At 37.3% G+C, this 17,272-nt stretch overlaps 1 non-coding gene across 1 annotated transcript; it reads left to right on the forward strand.

Annotated features, from left to right (window-relative positions):
- The first annotated feature begins 12,188 nt into the window (after nt 1-12,188).
- On the forward strand, nt 12,189-12,292 carry LOC127746104 (small nucleolar RNA R71). The gene has a single exon (XR_008007724.1). It is a non-coding gene; the product is annotated as a small nucleolar RNA R71 (small nucleolar RNA).
- The last annotated feature ends 4,980 nt before the right edge of the window (nt 12,293-17,272 follow it).

The following is a 17,272-nucleotide window of genomic DNA, read 5'->3' on the forward strand; positions in this document are numbered from 1 at the left end:
ATTAATTATTTAATATAATTATTTATTTAATTATAATTTAATATAATTATTTATTTTAAAAATAACTTGTCACAGTTATCTTTAGATATCAAAAGTCTCTAAAAAAGAACTCTTTTCTCTCATATTATATGAAGGGACTCATCTTTTCTCCTCTTTTAAGGGATGAAACTGTGTCTTATTAAAAAAAAGTGGGGTTGAAAATTCACCTATTTGGAGTTGCTCTTATAGAAGTAGTACCAGCAACACATCTGCTCTTGTTGCTTGGTGTTAAACTGAATTTCATTCCTTTTTGTGTTTTGGAATGGATATGTCAGATATTTTGTTAATGCCACGTTTTTACTTTTTAGGGAATTTACTTATTTAAATTATTTACGTTCTAAAATTATTTGAATGTCTTAAAACAATTTTTTACTATTTTGTCTTCTCAATTTATATTACCGAGTTTTTATGTAAGTTTTAGATTTAGGGATAAATCATAGATAAATGCAATAATTTATGTAATTTGAAGATGAGCATAAATGTTTGTTTGAGCACTATTATTTTTATAAAAAAAATTTCAATAAAAATAAATTTTATTTTATTTTTTAGTATATTTGGCAAATTTTTAGTAATAAAAGTAAAAGTACTAGAAAAATAAAAAATATATTTTTGAAAAGTTATAATTTACATTTTTTTAAAGATTTTTTTTAAAAAAAGATGTTTTCATATAATAAATAAACAAAAAAGTACTTTTATATTGTTATATCCAAATATAATTGATAGATAAAAAGATCATTTTATATGAGATACCCAAATATAATACTTTTACTTTTTCATAAGATTTTTTAAAAAAAAAATAACTCAAAAAAAGATCTTTTCTTAAAAGTTCATCCGAATAAGCCCTAAATCATGAGGTACATTTACGTTTTATCGGTTTGAACATAGAAAACCTAATGTATAATTAAATACAACAATTTATAATAAAGAAAACATCAACTGAAAAACCAAGGTTAATACCACGATTTACCATGGGACTGCTAGCATTAATGGTCCGTTTTTGTAGGTTTTAATTTTGAACCGTAAACCAGTTGCAATCCTATTATTTATTGTATAAGTTTAATTTTTATTTTTAAATATAATCTACTTTTATATAATGGTATCTATTCATACCCTGACTCAAATGCAATCAAGCCCATAAAAATAAAAGCCCCTTAAATATGGAAAGAGGTTGGACACAAAAAGGGGGATCAGTTCTACTTATTTAAATAAGTATTTACCTTTCCAAATCTCTCATACTATATCTATCTCTCTTAAAAGATAGACTCCAGACTCCCAAGATAAAAGAGAACGGCTATCCAGCTATAAAGGTGGAACTACTCAAAAAGGTGGTTATTTTTCTACTATAAATACATTGACACCCCTCAAGTATGCTAATATTCTAATCTACTAAAAACTTGATCAAAGCCCTTCCTAACTTAAGCATCGAAGTCTGTTGCAGGTACCATCCCCACCTCCTCACGAGGAACTCAGACGATGGCGCTTCTGCACCAGAATAAGTCGATTGCTACCTCAGAAGGAGTCTGGATCTCACGTTTAGACCCAAATCACCATTTTAGGTAACCCTCAGAACATTGGCGTCGTTGCTTGGGACCTTGAGCTCAATCCTTGATAATAGCGGACAATCAATACGAAAACAGTCACACGGCGTCTGAGTTAGAGCCAAAGCCCAACTAGGATGACTTCATGCTAGCACTACCTCCACCTTGAGAGAGAACACATGCCCCTCATAGGGAAGGAACATTGAGAAATCCTCAGCCGCGGCAGATTCAATCAGAGGTCTATCCCGCTCGAAGATGAAGAACCTCCCAATCCAACGAAAATACTAGGGTTAGTTCACGGCCACTGCGGACGATTAGAGCAACTCGAATTGGAAGCTGAACGACAATGGGAAGCAGAATCAAAACTGTGAAGGGAGGTGTGATGATGAACAGAGCTGGAGGAGAAGCTCTTAAGGTTGGTGTCCGATCTTTGAAGACGGAGAAATCGAGCAGATAGGGAGGAAAGCCCCCTTAGGAGGAGATGATCCATTTGTTGAAGAGATCATGCGAGATAGAGTTCCCAGAAATTTCAAAATTTTTGACATAGATCTCTATGAAAAAACAACCGACCCGATACACCATTTTAACAGTTTCAAAAGTCAGATGTACCTAGCCGATACTTCTAATGCTACTTGTTGCAAAGTTTTCCCGATAGCTCTGACTAAAATGTGTTTATATTCCATCCAAAATGCACCATTGTATAAAATTTGATTGTATTGAAAAATAAAAATTAAACATATGCAATAAATAGTAGGATTGCAATTGGTTTCACGTTCATGATTAAAACCTGTCTAAAAACCAACGATTTACTCTAACAACGCCTATGATAAATCGTGCCTTTAACCATGGTTTTATTTGCTGGTTTTCCTTATTATAAAATTTTGTATTCAATTGTATATTAAGTTCTCTTTTTCAAACTCATAAAATTCAAATAAATCCTACAATTTCTGTTTATTTTTGGATTACATAAATCATTGTCTTTGCCAATGATTTATACCGAAACCTAAAATTTATATAAAGGTCACGATTTATATATAAAAATTGAAATGACAGTGTCCTGGTTTCAAAAGGCATAAACTTGGAAAGTTACCAAATCGTGATATCAAAATGTACAATCAAAAGGCATAAATTCACAACGGATACCTTAAAAAGGTATAAGATAAGGGAAAGGGGAGCCAAGAGACCAGGTATATTTTTTTTTCATTACAACTATCCTAAGAGCACTACTGACTTTAGCATCGGAGTGCTTTGCATATTGCTCCATGGCTTGGTGTTGATACGTCCAACTCATATCCAGCTACAGTTATAAACATTTGCACCGTGCCACCATCTATGGGATCCTTGAACGTTTCACACCATGATTGATCACAAGATACAATCAACTATACTACCAAACACTCCTAAAAAAGAAATACTCCACAAAAATGGACATGAAACTAACCCCAATTTCACTGACAAACATCAAGTTCCACCGGGTTTTGAACATCATTAGGATCATAATGCAGGAACTCAACATTTCGTCGGCTTAGGACCAGCAGACTACATCCATACGATGCAGGAAATGCGTCACAAGATGCAAGAGATTGCAAGAAATGCAACACAAGATGCAAAAATAGAATGTAAGCTTGAAGAACGCTCATAATCTCAATAATTCCATTCCCATAGTTGTTTAACTAGAGGGCAACAGGATACTCGAGAGCGAGTAACCCCTGAGATCCTAATTCCTTGGCAATCCAATCTCTCTAATCACAATCAATCTTGCCAATTTCTTGATCTAATTGTCATGAGAAGATGTTAAGTACATATCTCTCATCCATAAGCCACACTAACTCTTAGGATCTCAATTCCTTCTGAATGGTGTTGATCAAGAGAGTAGTGAAGGATAGAGCCCCAGTTCTAATACTCATGATTCCCCTTCTGAGGCTCACACAAGCATTCACATATTCAAACCCCCTTCCAGAGTGAATGAAACATCAATCAAAACAGAAGATATCCAATAGCTACCCAAACAGATTGAGAAGAAGAAGAAGTTCACTCAATCATGTGAATTATAATAGAGCTCCTCCCCTAATGAAGTGGGGTTAATGGATCATCGCTCTAAGAACAAGTGCAGAAAATTTAAATTGCATAAAAGTAAATTAAGCTCAACATGAATGGGAATATAAAATTGACAGAAAGTAAATTGGCAGAAAGGTAGAAGTGCAAGAAATAGAAATTGCATAAAGGAAACTAAATTCAATACAAGCTGAAATGTAGAATTTGCAGAAAATCAAAGTGTATCTCAACTATGCTAAGCTCTCTGGAGTCTCTAATCCTCCAAGAGAGCTCTCTACTAAAGCCTTCTACCCTACTCTTACTCCTACTGCAGCGTTCCACTACAACTACTCAGCCCCCTAATGAATTGAAACTGATGCCTTTATATAGGTTTCCCTAAATTACAAATTGAAATGAAATTTAAAACAAATTACAATCAAATGAAAATTAAATCTAGATGATCCTTGTGGCCTTGATTGAGTGATATGAATGGGCTTGCTTGCTTGAAGTTCAAATGGGCTTGGAATGAAGCTTAATTGAATCAGAATTTGATTCCAGGAGAGTGTAGCGTTCTTTTGGCGAGCGGAGCATTTTTACACCCACGCGTACGCGTGCTATACGCTTACCTGTCCCTGGTGTTTTGGTCCATCGACGCGTACGCGTCCCTTGTAGCGCTTGCTTTGAGAGCGTAGCGTTCGCGAAACGAGCGCTCCTTCCACGCGTACGCGTGGATTGTAAAAATGTCATATCCACGCTACACTTCATTCACGCGAATGCGTGCTTCTTAAAAAATGTTACACCAACGCGTATGCGTCGCTGGCGAATTTTCCAGCCTCAATATCGCAGGCGCTCTTGAACGAGGAGTGTATCGCTCGTGCCAAAGAACGCTCTTCTCTTGTTTTAATCATGGGTCACGCTTTTAAAAGTGTAGCCTAAGGTTCCAAAGCGTGCTTAAACTTCAAAGTGTGCCCCAAAATTCCTCTTTTCTTCTTTTGAGGTTAATTGAGCTTAATTTGTGCTTTTTTTGCTTCTTTTTCTACTTATTTCCTACAAAGTTTATCAAATCAAAAGATCAAAGCAATATACTATTTAAGCACTAAAATACTCAATAATTAAGCATTAATCATCAATTTCTTGTATTAAAAAGCATAGGAAAACACAACATGATGCGCAGTCATCACATGCCACCTCGATGGCATAATAATGATAAAGAATGGGAAACCAGAAATCCTAGGAATGCTAAGCCCCGTGAGACCCAAGACGCCATGACTCAGGTAATAGTGAATGTAGCGGTAGGTAAGAATGGATTTGCAAAGTCTAGAAATGCGATAAAGAAATATGTTAAGCTTGCAAGTACCAAAGTATTGAGAGTGCAAATTTTCTGAGTGTTCAATTTACCCCGGAAGATTTCCAACACGCCACGTCAGAAGATGATGAGCCTCTGGTAATCATGAATAGGTTGGAAAATGGAATTATCAAAAGGATTTTGGTTGACACGGGAGCATATTCAAATTTGCTTTTCCGAAATGCTTTTGACACACTGGGTCTAACCGATTAGCACCTGAAGCCAAATCTTCCCAGGGTGGTGGGTCTGGGAGACCATTTCATTAAGCCAGATGGAACAATAGACCTTCTCTTTACCTTAGGAGAGGGAACTGATGTTTGGGTGGTGCAAGCTGAATTTGTTGTTTTGAAAGATTCTACAACCTACAATGTGATCCTTAGCAGAATAATGACCAATGACTTTATGAATTTATCTCAACAAAATTTTTAGTTATGATGTATTTGACCTCTGAAGGTCGTGTGGCTACAATCCATGGAGATCACATAGCAGCTGTCAATTGTAATAAAGCAAGTTTAACTTTGCGGGATAAGGCCAAAAACTCTATGGGAGTACTTTTGATAGATTTGGACTCCTGAATTTGAGAGAAACCTAGGCCAGAACCCAATGGAAACTTGGAGAAATTCCAAATTGGAGAAACTGTAGAGAAGTATACCATAAGGACTACCTTACCCTTTGAAGTTAGAACTTTAGGATCTCCTAAAACATAATGTAGATTTGTTTGCATGGAAACCCTCTGATATGCTGGGAATCGATCTTGAATTTATGTCCCATCAACTTGTGATTGATCCTACGTATAAGTCAATCTCGCAAAGACGTAAGAAGATGTCTTAAGACTATGCCAGCGAGGTTAAAAAGCAAGTTCAGGGGCTATTGGATACAGGATTTATTTGGGAACTCACTTATTCAACATGGTTATCTAACGTGGTGATGGTTAAAAAGGCTAATGAAAAATGAATGTGTTTAGATTATACCAATTTAAATAAGGCCTGCCCAAAAGATAGTCTTTTTCTTTACCAAATATATATAATTTGATTGATTCTGCATCGGGTTATTGGGTTCTAAGTTTCTTGTATGCATATAGTGGGTACAATCAAATACCAATGCATAAGCCAGATGAGGATAAAATGGCTTTTGTTATATCGGAAGGAAATTATTATTATATTGTAATGCCTTTTTGTTTTAAAATGCAGGGGCTACCTATCAGAGATTAATGGCTAAGATATTCAAAAATCAAATCGGAAAGAATATGAAAGTCTACATCAACGACGTGTTGATCAAGACCAAGTCAAATACGATTTGATTACTGATCTACAAGATACCTTTGTGAGTCTCTGACAACATAGAATGAGGTTGAATCCTGTTAAGTGCGCATTTGGGTTACATAGTCACTCTAAGAGGTATTGAAGCTAACCCTAAGAAATGTTGAGCTATTCTCGATATGGCAAGTCTTCAAAACTTCAAAGAGGTTTAGAGGCTAACAGGTTCTCTAACGGCTTTGTCTAGGTCTCTAGGTGCTTCTACTGAAAAAGCAAAACCTTTTTTCAACTCAATAAAGAAAGGAGTGGCTTTCATGTGTGGTATGCGAAATTGTGATTTACACTTTTCACAACTCCGCATAGTTGACCAGCAAGTGCACTGGGTCATCCAAGTAATACCTTACGTGAGTAAGGGTCAATCCCACGGAGATTGTCGGCTTGAAGCAAGCTATGGTCATCTTGTAAATCTCAGTCAGGTGGATTCAAATGGTTATGAGGTTTCATAGTAAAAAGAACAATAAAACGTAAAATAAAATAAAGTCACTTATGTAGTTCCTTGGTGAGAATTTCAGATAAGCGTTTGGAGATGCTTTGTTGCTTCTGAACCTCTACTTTCCTACTGTCCTCATCCAATCATGCGTACTCCCTTCCATGGCAAGTTGTAAGTTGGTGGATCACCATTGTCAATGGCTAGCATCCGTCCTCTCAATGAAAATGGTCCGGCTACGGTTCTCACTACAAGGCTAATCATCTGTCGGTTCTCGCTTGTGTCGGAATAAGATCCATTGATCCTTTTGCACACTGTCTGCGCCCAACAGTCGCGAGTTTGAAGCTCGTTACAGTCATCCTCTCCTAGATCTTACTCGGAATACCACAGACAAGGTTTAGACTTTCCGGATCTCAGGAATGCTATCAATTGTTTCTAGCCTATACCAGGAAGGTTCTGATTTCACTTATTTGAATGCTCTGTTGTTAGGAGATGCTAGTCAAATGCATGGATCAGAGACCCAAGAGAATATACTCCAGCTGGCATCTAATGACTACATTGAACATCATGTAGACCGCTTTGTGGTTGTCAGGCACGCGGATCTTGGCTAAGCGAGTACTGAAGATAGAGGGTGATTGTCACGGGTTAGTCCTTCAGTATGACTTAACTGAATTAAGTACAATAGTATATCTTGGAGAAGAAGTAGGCGTAAATTGAATGAAAAACCATAGTACTTGCATTAATTCATGAGGAACAGCAGAACTCCTCACCTTAATCTATAAGGTGTAGAAACTCCACCATTGAAAATACATAAGAACACAATGGTCTAGGCATGGCCGAATGGCCAGCCTCCAAAAAAGGGTTCGAAGAACTCCCAAAAGGTCAAAGACCTCGAATACAATAGTAAAAAGTGCTATTTATACTAAACTAGTAAACTAGGTTTATAGAAAATGAGTAGATAGTGCAGAAATCCACTTTCGGGCCCACTTGGTGTGTGTTTGGGCTGAGCCTTGAAGCTTTCACGTGCATAGGCCATCCTTGGAGTTTAACTTCAGCTTTGGTGCCAGTTCCGGCGTTTTACGCCAGAAAAGGGTCTCTAATGGGCGTTTGGATGCCAGTTTGGGCCATCATATCTCGGGCAAAGTATGGACTATTATACATTATTGAAAAGCCCAAGATGTCTACTTTCCAACGCAATTGAGAGCAGGCCAATTAGGAGTGCAAGAGGGTCAGAATCCAACAGCATCTGCAGTCCTTTCTCAGCCTCTGAGTCTGATTTTTGCTCAGGTCCTTCAATTTCAGCCAGAAAATACCTGAAATCACAGAAAAATACACAAACTCATAGTAAAGTCCAAAAGTGTGATTTTTTCATAAAAACTAATAAAACTATACTAAAAAGTAACTAAAATATACTAAAAACTACCTAAAAATAATGCCAAAAAGCGTATTATCCGCTCATTACAACACCAAACTCAAATTGTTGCTTGTCCCCAAGCAACTAAAAACAAAATAGGATAAAAAGAAGAGAATATACAATAAATCTCAAAATATCAATGAAGCTTAGTTCTAATTAGATGAGCGGGACTCGTAGCTTTTTGCTTCTGAACAGTTTTGGCATCTCACTTTATCCTTTGAAGTTCAGAATGATTGGCATCTATAGGAACTCAGAATTCAGATAGTGTTATTAATTCTCCTAGTTTAGTATGTTGATTCTTGAACACAGCTACTTTATGAGTCTTGGCCGTGACCCTAAGCATTTTGTTTTCTAGTATTACCACCGGATACATAAATGCCACAGACACATAACTGGGTGAACCTTTTCAGATTGTGACTTAGCTTTGCTAGAGTCCCCAGTTAGAGGTGTCCAGAGTAACACACTCTTTTTGCTTTGGATCACGACTCTAACCACTCAGTCTCAAGCTTTTTACTTGGACCTTCATGACATAAGCACATGGGTAGGGACAACTTGATTTAGCCGCTTAGGCCAGGATTTTATTCCTTTGAGCCCTCCTATCCATTAATGCTAAAAACCTTGGATCCTTTTTACCCTTGCCTTTTAGTTTAAAGGGTTACTAGCTTTTTGCTCTTGCCTTTTGGTTTAAAGAGCTATTGGCTTTTTTTGCTTTCTTTTTCTTTTTCATTCTTTTTTTCGCCTATTTTTGTATTTTTCACTACTTTTTCTTGCTTCAAGAATCAATTTTATTATTTTTTAGATTATCAATAACATTTCTCCTTTTTCGTTATTCTTTCAAGAGCCAACAATTTTAACATTCATAAACTTCGCTATAAAAAATATGCACTGTTCAAGCATTCATTCAAAAAACAAAAAGTATTGCCACCACATCAAAATAATTAAACTAATTTCAAGATAGAATTCGAAATTCATGTACTTCTTGTTCTTTTGCAATTAGAAACATTTTTCATTTAAGAAAGGTGAAGGATTTATGGGACATTCATAACTTCAAGGCATAGACACTAGACACTAATGATCATGTATAAAGACACAAACATAGACAAAACATAAAGCATAAAAAAACGAAAAACAGAAAAACAAATAATAAGGAAATTAAAGAACGGGTCTACCTTAGTGATGGCGGCTAGTTCTTCTTCTTGAAGATCCTATGGAGTGCTTGAGCTCCTCAATATCTCTTCCTTGCCTTTGTTGTTCCTCCCTCATGGCTCTTTGGTCCTTTCTGATTTCATGCAGGATAATGGAGTGCTCTTGGTGCTCCCTCCTTAGTGCTCTTGGTGCTCTATGTTGGAACTCAAATCTCCTAAAGAGGTGTTGAGTTGCTCCCAACAGTTGTGTGGAGGAAAATGCATCCCTTGAGGCATCTCAGGGATTTCTTAATGAGGGACTCTATGGTCTTATTGAGGTCCATGAGTGGACTCTCTTGTTTGCTCCATATTCTTTTTAGTGATGGGCTTTTGAGATGAATCTCTCCATCTCCCACGACTCAGAGTTGGAAGCAACTGCCTTCCTTTTCCTCTTCCTAGAGGTTTCTCCGGCCTTAGGTGCCATTAATGGTTATGGAAAAATAAAAAGCAGAGCTTTTTTTCACACCAAACTTAAAAGATTTGCTCGTCCTCGAGCAAAAGAGGAAAGAAAGGAGGAGAAGAAGAAGAAATAGAGGAGATAGATGTGTGTGGGAATTCGTCCAAGGGGGTTAAGTGTTGGAGATGTGTGAAATGGAAGGTTGTAAGGAGGGTTATTTATAGGGTAAGGGAGAGAGGGTAACCGTGTGGAGAATGGGTGGGTTTGGGAGGGAAATGATTTGAATTTGAATGGTGAGGTATGTGGGTGTTGGGGAATAGTGTTATGGAAAAGTGTGAAGAAGAGGGAGAGTAAGGTGGGGTAGGTGGGGATCCTGTGGAGTTCACAGATCCTGAGGTGTCAAGGAATTCTTATCCCTACACCTTCCTGGCGTTTAAACGCCCACTACTACCATTCCTGGCGTTAAACGCCAGGCTGGTGTCCCTTTCTGGCATTTAATGCCAGCCAGACACTAGACAGCCCTTTCTGGTGTTAAACGCTTGTCTGACTGCCAGTTCTGGATTTTAACGCCTAGAATGCTGCCAGACTGGGCGTTAAACACCCATTCTGCTATCCTTACTGGCATTTAAACCTTAGTAAGCATGTCCTCCAAGGTGTGCTATTTTTGATGCTGTTTTTCATTCTGCTTCAATTTTGGAGTTGTTTTTATGACTTCACATGATCATCAACCTATAGAAAATATAGACTAACACTAGAAAATAAAAATGAGAAAGTGATTAATATAGATAAATAAAATTGGGTTGCCTCCCAATAAGTGCTTCTTTAATGTCAATAGCTTGACAAGAAGCTCTTACAGAGCTTCATAGATGCTCAGAACATGGTTGTAGCCTCCCAACACCAAACTTAGAAGTTGAGTGTGGGGGCTCTGTCTGACTCTGTATTGAAAGAAGCTTTTCATGCTTCTTCTCCATGTTTACAGAAGAATATCCTTGAGTCTTGAACACAAGGTAGTCTTCATTCAATTCAAGGAATAACTCTCCTCTATCCACATCAATCATAGCCCTTGCTGCGGCTAGGAAGGGTCTTCCAAGGATGATGGATTCATCCTCATCCTTCCCAGTGTCTAGGATTATGAAGTCAGCAGGGATGTAAAGGCCTTCAACCTTCACTAAGACATCCTCTACAAGTCCATAAGCCTGTTTTATTGATTTGTCTACCATCTCTAATGAGATTCTTGCAGCTTGTACCTCAAAGATCCCTAGTTTCTCCATTATAGAGAGTGTCATTAGGTTGATACCTGACCCCAGGTCACACAGAGCCTTTTCAAAGTTCATGGTGCCTATAGTGCAAGGTATTAAGAACTTTCCGGGATCCGGTTTCTTTTGAGGCAATGTTTGCTGAATCCATGTATTCAGTTCATTGATGAGCAATGGAGGTTCATCCTCCCAAGTCTCATTACCAAATAACTTGGTATTCAACTTCATGATTGCTCCTAGATACTGAGCAACCTGCTCTTCAACAGTGTCTTCGTCCTCTTCAAAGGAAGAATACTTATCAGAGCTCATGAATGACAATAGTAAGTTCAATAGAATCTCTATGGTCTCTGTATGAGCCTCAGATTCCTTTGGTTCCTTAATAGGGAACTTATTATTGGTCAGTGGACGTCCCTTGAGGTCTTCCTCACTGGGAATCACTGCCTTTTCACTCTCTCCAGGTTCGGCCACTTTGGATATGGTTATGGCCTTGCACTCTCTTTTGGGACTCTCTTTTGTATTGCTTAGGAGGGTACTAGGAGGAGTTTCAGAAACTCTTTTACTCAGCTGACCCACCTGTGCTTCTAAATTTCTTATGGAGGACCGTGCCTCAGTCATGAAACTGAGAGTGGTCTTAGATAGATCAGAGACAATAGTTGCTAAGTCAGAAAGGCTCTGCTCAGAATTCTCTGTCTGTTGCTGATAAGATGATGGAAAATGTTTTCTATTGCCAAACTTATTTCTCCCACCATTATTGTTATTGATGCCTTGTTGAGGCTTCTGTTGATCCATCCATGAGAAATTTGGATGATTCCTCCATGAAGGATTATAGGTGTTTTCATAGGATTCTCCCATGTAGTTCACCTCTTCCATTGCAGGATTCTCAGGGTCATAAGCTTCTCCTTCAGAGGAAGCTTCTTTAGCACTACCAGATGCAGCTTGCAATCCAGTCATATTCTGAGAAATCATATTGACTTGCTGAGTCAATATTTTGTTCTGAGCCAATATGGCATTTCAGAGTATCAATCTCAAGAACTCCTTTCTTCTGAGTCACCCTATTATTCACAGGATTCCTTTCAGAAGTATACATGAACTGGTTATTTGCAACCATCTCAATGAATTCCTAGGCTTCTATAGGTGTTTTCAGATGAAGGGATCCACCAGCAGAATGATCCAATGACATCTTTGACATTTCAGGCAGACCATCATAGAATATACATATGATGCTCCATTCTGGAAACATGTCAGAAGGACATCTTTTGGTTAATTACTTGTATTTTTCCCAAGCTTCATAAAGGGATTCACCTTCCTTCTGTCTGAAGGTTTGGACGTCCACTCTGAGCTTACTCATCTTTTGAGGTGAAAAGAATTTGGTCAAGAAGGCATTGACCAACTTTTCCCAAGAGTTCAGGCTTTCTTTAGGTTGTGAGTCCAACCATGTCCTAGCTCTGTCTCTCACAGCAAAGGGGAAAAGCACAAGTCTGTAGACCTCGGGATCAACCCCATTGGTCTTAACAGTATCAAAGATCTGCAAGAATTCAGCTAAGAACTGATGAGAATCTTCTGATGGAAGTCCATGAAACTTGTAGTTCTGCTATATTAGAGAAACTAATTAAGGCTTAAGCTCAAAGTTGTTTCCTCCAATGGCAGGAATTGAGATGCTTCTTCCATAGAAGTTGGAAGTTGGTGCAGCATAGTCACCAAGCATCTTCCTTGCATCTCTAGCATTGTTGTTGGGTTCGACTGCCATGTCTACTTCTTTTTCGAAATTCTCTGAAAGGTCCTCTTCGGAGTGTTGTGCTTTAGCTTTTCTTAGCTTCTTCTTTAGAGTCCTTTCAGGTTCAGGATAAGCTTCAACAAGAATGTTTTTATCCCTGTTTTTGCTCATATGAAAAAGAAGAGAACAAAAGGGGGTTGTGGAATCCTCTACGTCACAGTATAAAGATTCCTTGAGATGTCAGAAGAAAAGAAGAATGAGGTAGAGAGAGAATGAGAAGAATTCGAACACAGAGGCAGAGAGAGGGTTCAAATTATAAGTAGAAGAGAAGCGTTAGCAAATAAATAGAAAGAGATGAGAGAGAGAGAGAGTTTTCGAAAGTGGTTAGTGATTTTCAAAAATTGTAAGTGGAAAAGTGATTGGGTGGTTTTGAAAAAGATAAGAAATAGTAATTAGTTGAAAAAGATTTGAAAATAATTTTGAAAAGATAAGACGTTAGAAAAATGATTTTGAAATCAAAATTTAAAAAGATATGATTGAAAAACACTTGATTTTAAAAAGATATGATTGAAAAGATATGATTGAAAAAGATTTGATTGAAAAAGATTTGCTTTTAAAAAGATATGATTGAAAAGATATGATTGAAAAAGATTTGATTTTTAAAATTGATGACTTGACTAACAAGAAACTAAAAGATATGATTCTAGAATTCAAAGATTAAACCTTTCTTAACAAGAAAGTAACAAACATGAAATTTTTGAATCAAAACATTAATTGTTAGCAAGAATTTTTGAAAATGTGAAAAGATAAGATTTTAAAATTATGATTTAAAACATGAAAAATTGAAAAAAATTTGAATTTGAAACGAAATTACCTCCCCTATGTCATCCTGGCGTTAAACGCCCAGGATGCTATCCATTCCGGTGTTTAACGCCCAGAATGCTACCTCTTTGGGCGTTTAATGCCCAGCCAAATACCCTGGCTGGCGTTAAACGCCAGAATTCCTTCCTTATTGGACATTTTTCTAAACGCCCAGCTTTTTCTCTGTGATTCCTCTGCTGTATGTTCTGAATCTTCATTTCTCTGTACTATTTACTTGAAAAGAGATATTTTTGATTTTTTGAATTTTTAATGAAGAGAGAGAAAAATAACAAAATGAAATAAAACATAAAAATGCAAGATCAAAACAAGTAATGCATGCAAGGACACTTTGAATATCAAGATGAACACCAAGAACACTTTGAAGATCATGATGAACATCAATGACATATTTTTGAAAATTTTTAAGAAAACAAAGATATGCAAGATGCCAAACTTAGAAATTTTTAATGTTTAGACACTATGGATTTGAAAATGCATATAAAAAACAAGAAAAGACACAAAACAGGAGAAGTTAAAGATCAGAACAAGGAAAATCATCAAGAACAACTTGAAGATCAATGAAGAACACAATGCATGAAATTTTTTTTCGAAAGCTTGAGAAAATTTGAAAACATGCAATTGACACCAAACTTAGAATTTGACACTAGACTCAAACAAGAAACACAAAAATATTTTTTTGGTTTTTTATGATTTTATAAAAAAAATTTTTCGAAAAATTTTTGGAAAATCGAAAAAGAAGAAAAATTTTTTGAAAGATTTTTGAAAACTTTTTGAAAATAAAATAAAGGTTGAAACAAGAAGAAAATTACCTAATCTAAGCAACAAGATGAACCGTCAATTGTCTAAACTCGAACAATCCCCGACAACGGCACCAAAAACTTGGTATGCGAAATTGTGATTCACAATTTTCACAACTCCGCATAGCTGACCAGCAAGTGCATTGGGTCGTCCAAGTAATACCTTACGTGAGTAAGGGTCGATCCCACAGAAATTGTCGGATTGAAGTAAGCTATGGTCATCTTGTAAATCTCAGTCAGGCGGATTCAAATGGTTATGAGGTTTGATAGTAAAAAGAACAATAAAACATAAAACAAAATAAAGTCACCTATGTAGTTCCTTGGTGAGAATTTCAGATAAGCGTTTGGAGATGCTTTGTTGCCTCTGAACCTCTACTTTCCTACTGTCCTCATCCAATCATGCGTACTCCCTTCCATGGCAAGCTATAAGTTGGTGGATCACCGTTGTCAATGGCTAGCATCCATCCTCTCAGTAAAAATGGTCCGGCTACGGTTCTCACCGCAAGGCTAATCATTTGTCGGTTCTCGCTTGTGTCAGAATAAGATCCATTGATCCTTTTGCACACTATCACTGCGCCCAATAGTCGCGACTTTGAAGCTCGTCACAATCATCCCCTCCTAGATCCTACTCGGAATACCACAGACAAGGTTTAGACTTTCCGGATCTTAGGAATGCTGCCAATTATTTCTAGCCTATACCACGAAGGTTCTGATTTCACTGATTTGAATGCTCTGTTGTCAGGAGATGCTAGTCAAATGCATGGATCAGAGACCCAAGAGAATGTACTCCAGTTGGCATCCAATGACTACATTGAACATCATGTAGACCGCTTTGTGGTTGTCAGGCACGCGGATCTTGGCTAAGCGAGTACTAAATATAGAGGGTGATTGTCACGAGTCACTACTTCAGTCTGACTTAACTGAATTACGTACAAGAGTATATCTTGGAGAAGAAGTAGGCGTAAATTGAATGAAAAACCATAGTACTTGCATTAATTCATGAGGAACAGCAGAGCTCCTCACCTTAATCTATGAAGTGTAGAAACTCCACCATTGAAAATACATAAGAACACAATGGTCTAGGCATGGCCGAATGGCCAGCCTCCAAAAAAGGGTTCGAAGAACTCCCAAAAGGTCAAAGGCCTCGAATACAATAGTAAAAAGTGCTATTTATACTAAACTAGTAAACTAGGTTTACAGAAAATGAGTAGATAGTGCAGAAACCCACTTCCGAAAGCCCACTTTGTGTGTGTTTGGGTTGAGCCTTGAAGCTTTCACGTGCATAGGCCATCCTTGGAGTTTAACTCTAGCTTTGGTGCCAGTTCTGGCGTTTTACGCCAGAAAAGGGTCTCTGGTGGGCGTTTGGACGCCTATTTGGGCCATCATATCTCGGGCAAAGTATGGACTATTATACATTTCTGGAAAGTCCAAGATGTCTACTTTCCAACGCAATTGAGGGCGCGCTAATTGGGCTTCTGTAGCTCCAGAAAATATACTTCGAGTGTAGGAGGGTTAGAATCCAACAGCATCTGCAGTCCTTTCTCAGCCTATGAGTCAGATTTTTGCTTAGGTCTCTCAATTTCAGCTAGAAAATACCTGAAATCACAGAAAAACACACAAAATTATAGTAAAGTCCAGAAATATGATTTTTGCATAAAAACTAATAAAACTATACTAAAAAGTAACTAAAACATACTAAAAACTACCTAAAAATAATGCCAAAAAGCGTATAAATTATTCGCTCATCAACGTGGACAGAGGAATGTGAAAATGCTTTCACCCATTTTAAAAACTTACTATCATCTCTTCTGGTCCTAGAGAGACCAAAAATCGGAAAGCTGTTATACCTATATTTGTCAATAACTAATGAGTCAATGGCTTCAGCTCTAATATTAGAGGATGAAAGTAAACATCAGCGACTTATGTATTTTATCAGTAAAGTCCTTCAAGGATCAGAATTAAGATACACAAAGTTAGAAAAGCTGGCTTTTGCATTATTAACATCGGCATGAGGTTGAGACAATATTTCCAAAATCACCTAATAATCGTTCGAACCGATCAACCGATACAAAACGTTTTGCAGAAGCCAAATTAGGCGGGTCACATGATAAGTTGGTCGATTGAATTATCACAATTTGATATCCAATATGAGCCACGTTTTGCTATAAAAGTACAAGCAATTGTTGACTTTCTAGCTGAGATGACGTATTCATCTACCGATTTTCCGAGATGGGAACTCTATGTTGACGGAGTGTCCAATACAAAAAATGGAGGTGCTGGTTTGATCCTCACCAATGGAGATGACATGGTTATTGAGGCCTCTATTAAATTCAATTTTCCTATTTCAAACAACCAAGTTGAGTATGAAGATTTAATTGTATGATTGGCATTAGCTAGGGAAGTCGGCGTAACGGATCTCACAACATTTAGTGATTCTCAAATTGTAACTTCCCAAGTTAATGGTGAATATCTAGTTCGAGATTCTCTGTTATAGCTATACCTAAAGAAGGTACAATATGAAATTTCACATTTTAATTCCTTTATATCAAGCATGTGCCAAGAGAATAAAACATATGAGCTTATGTATTATCAAAACTAGCAAGTAATAAACCTGGAGGTGGAAATCAGAGCCTAATACAAGAGGTGCTCTTCGAACCTTTGGTTGGCATCTCCAGGTCACAATCTCACACTCTAGTAATACTAAAACTTGGCTAGATCCAATTTTAATGTATTTAAAACACCGAATTTTACCTAGTGATTCCAAAGAAGCTAAGAATTTTAGAATGAAAGCAACAAACTACACCATGATTAATGGTTAGTTGTATAAAAGAGACATCTCACAGCCCCTATTGAAATGTTTAACACCCTAGAAAATAACGTATGTACTGTAAGAGATTCATGAAGGGTGTTGTGAATATTACATAAGAGA

Source organism: Arachis duranensis, chromosome 3 (genome assembly GCF_000817695.3).
Source record: "Arachis duranensis cultivar V14167 chromosome 3, aradu.V14167.gnm2.J7QH, whole genome shotgun sequence".
Classification (NCBI taxonomy): domain Eukaryota; kingdom Viridiplantae; phylum Streptophyta; class Magnoliopsida; order Fabales; family Fabaceae; genus Arachis; species Arachis duranensis.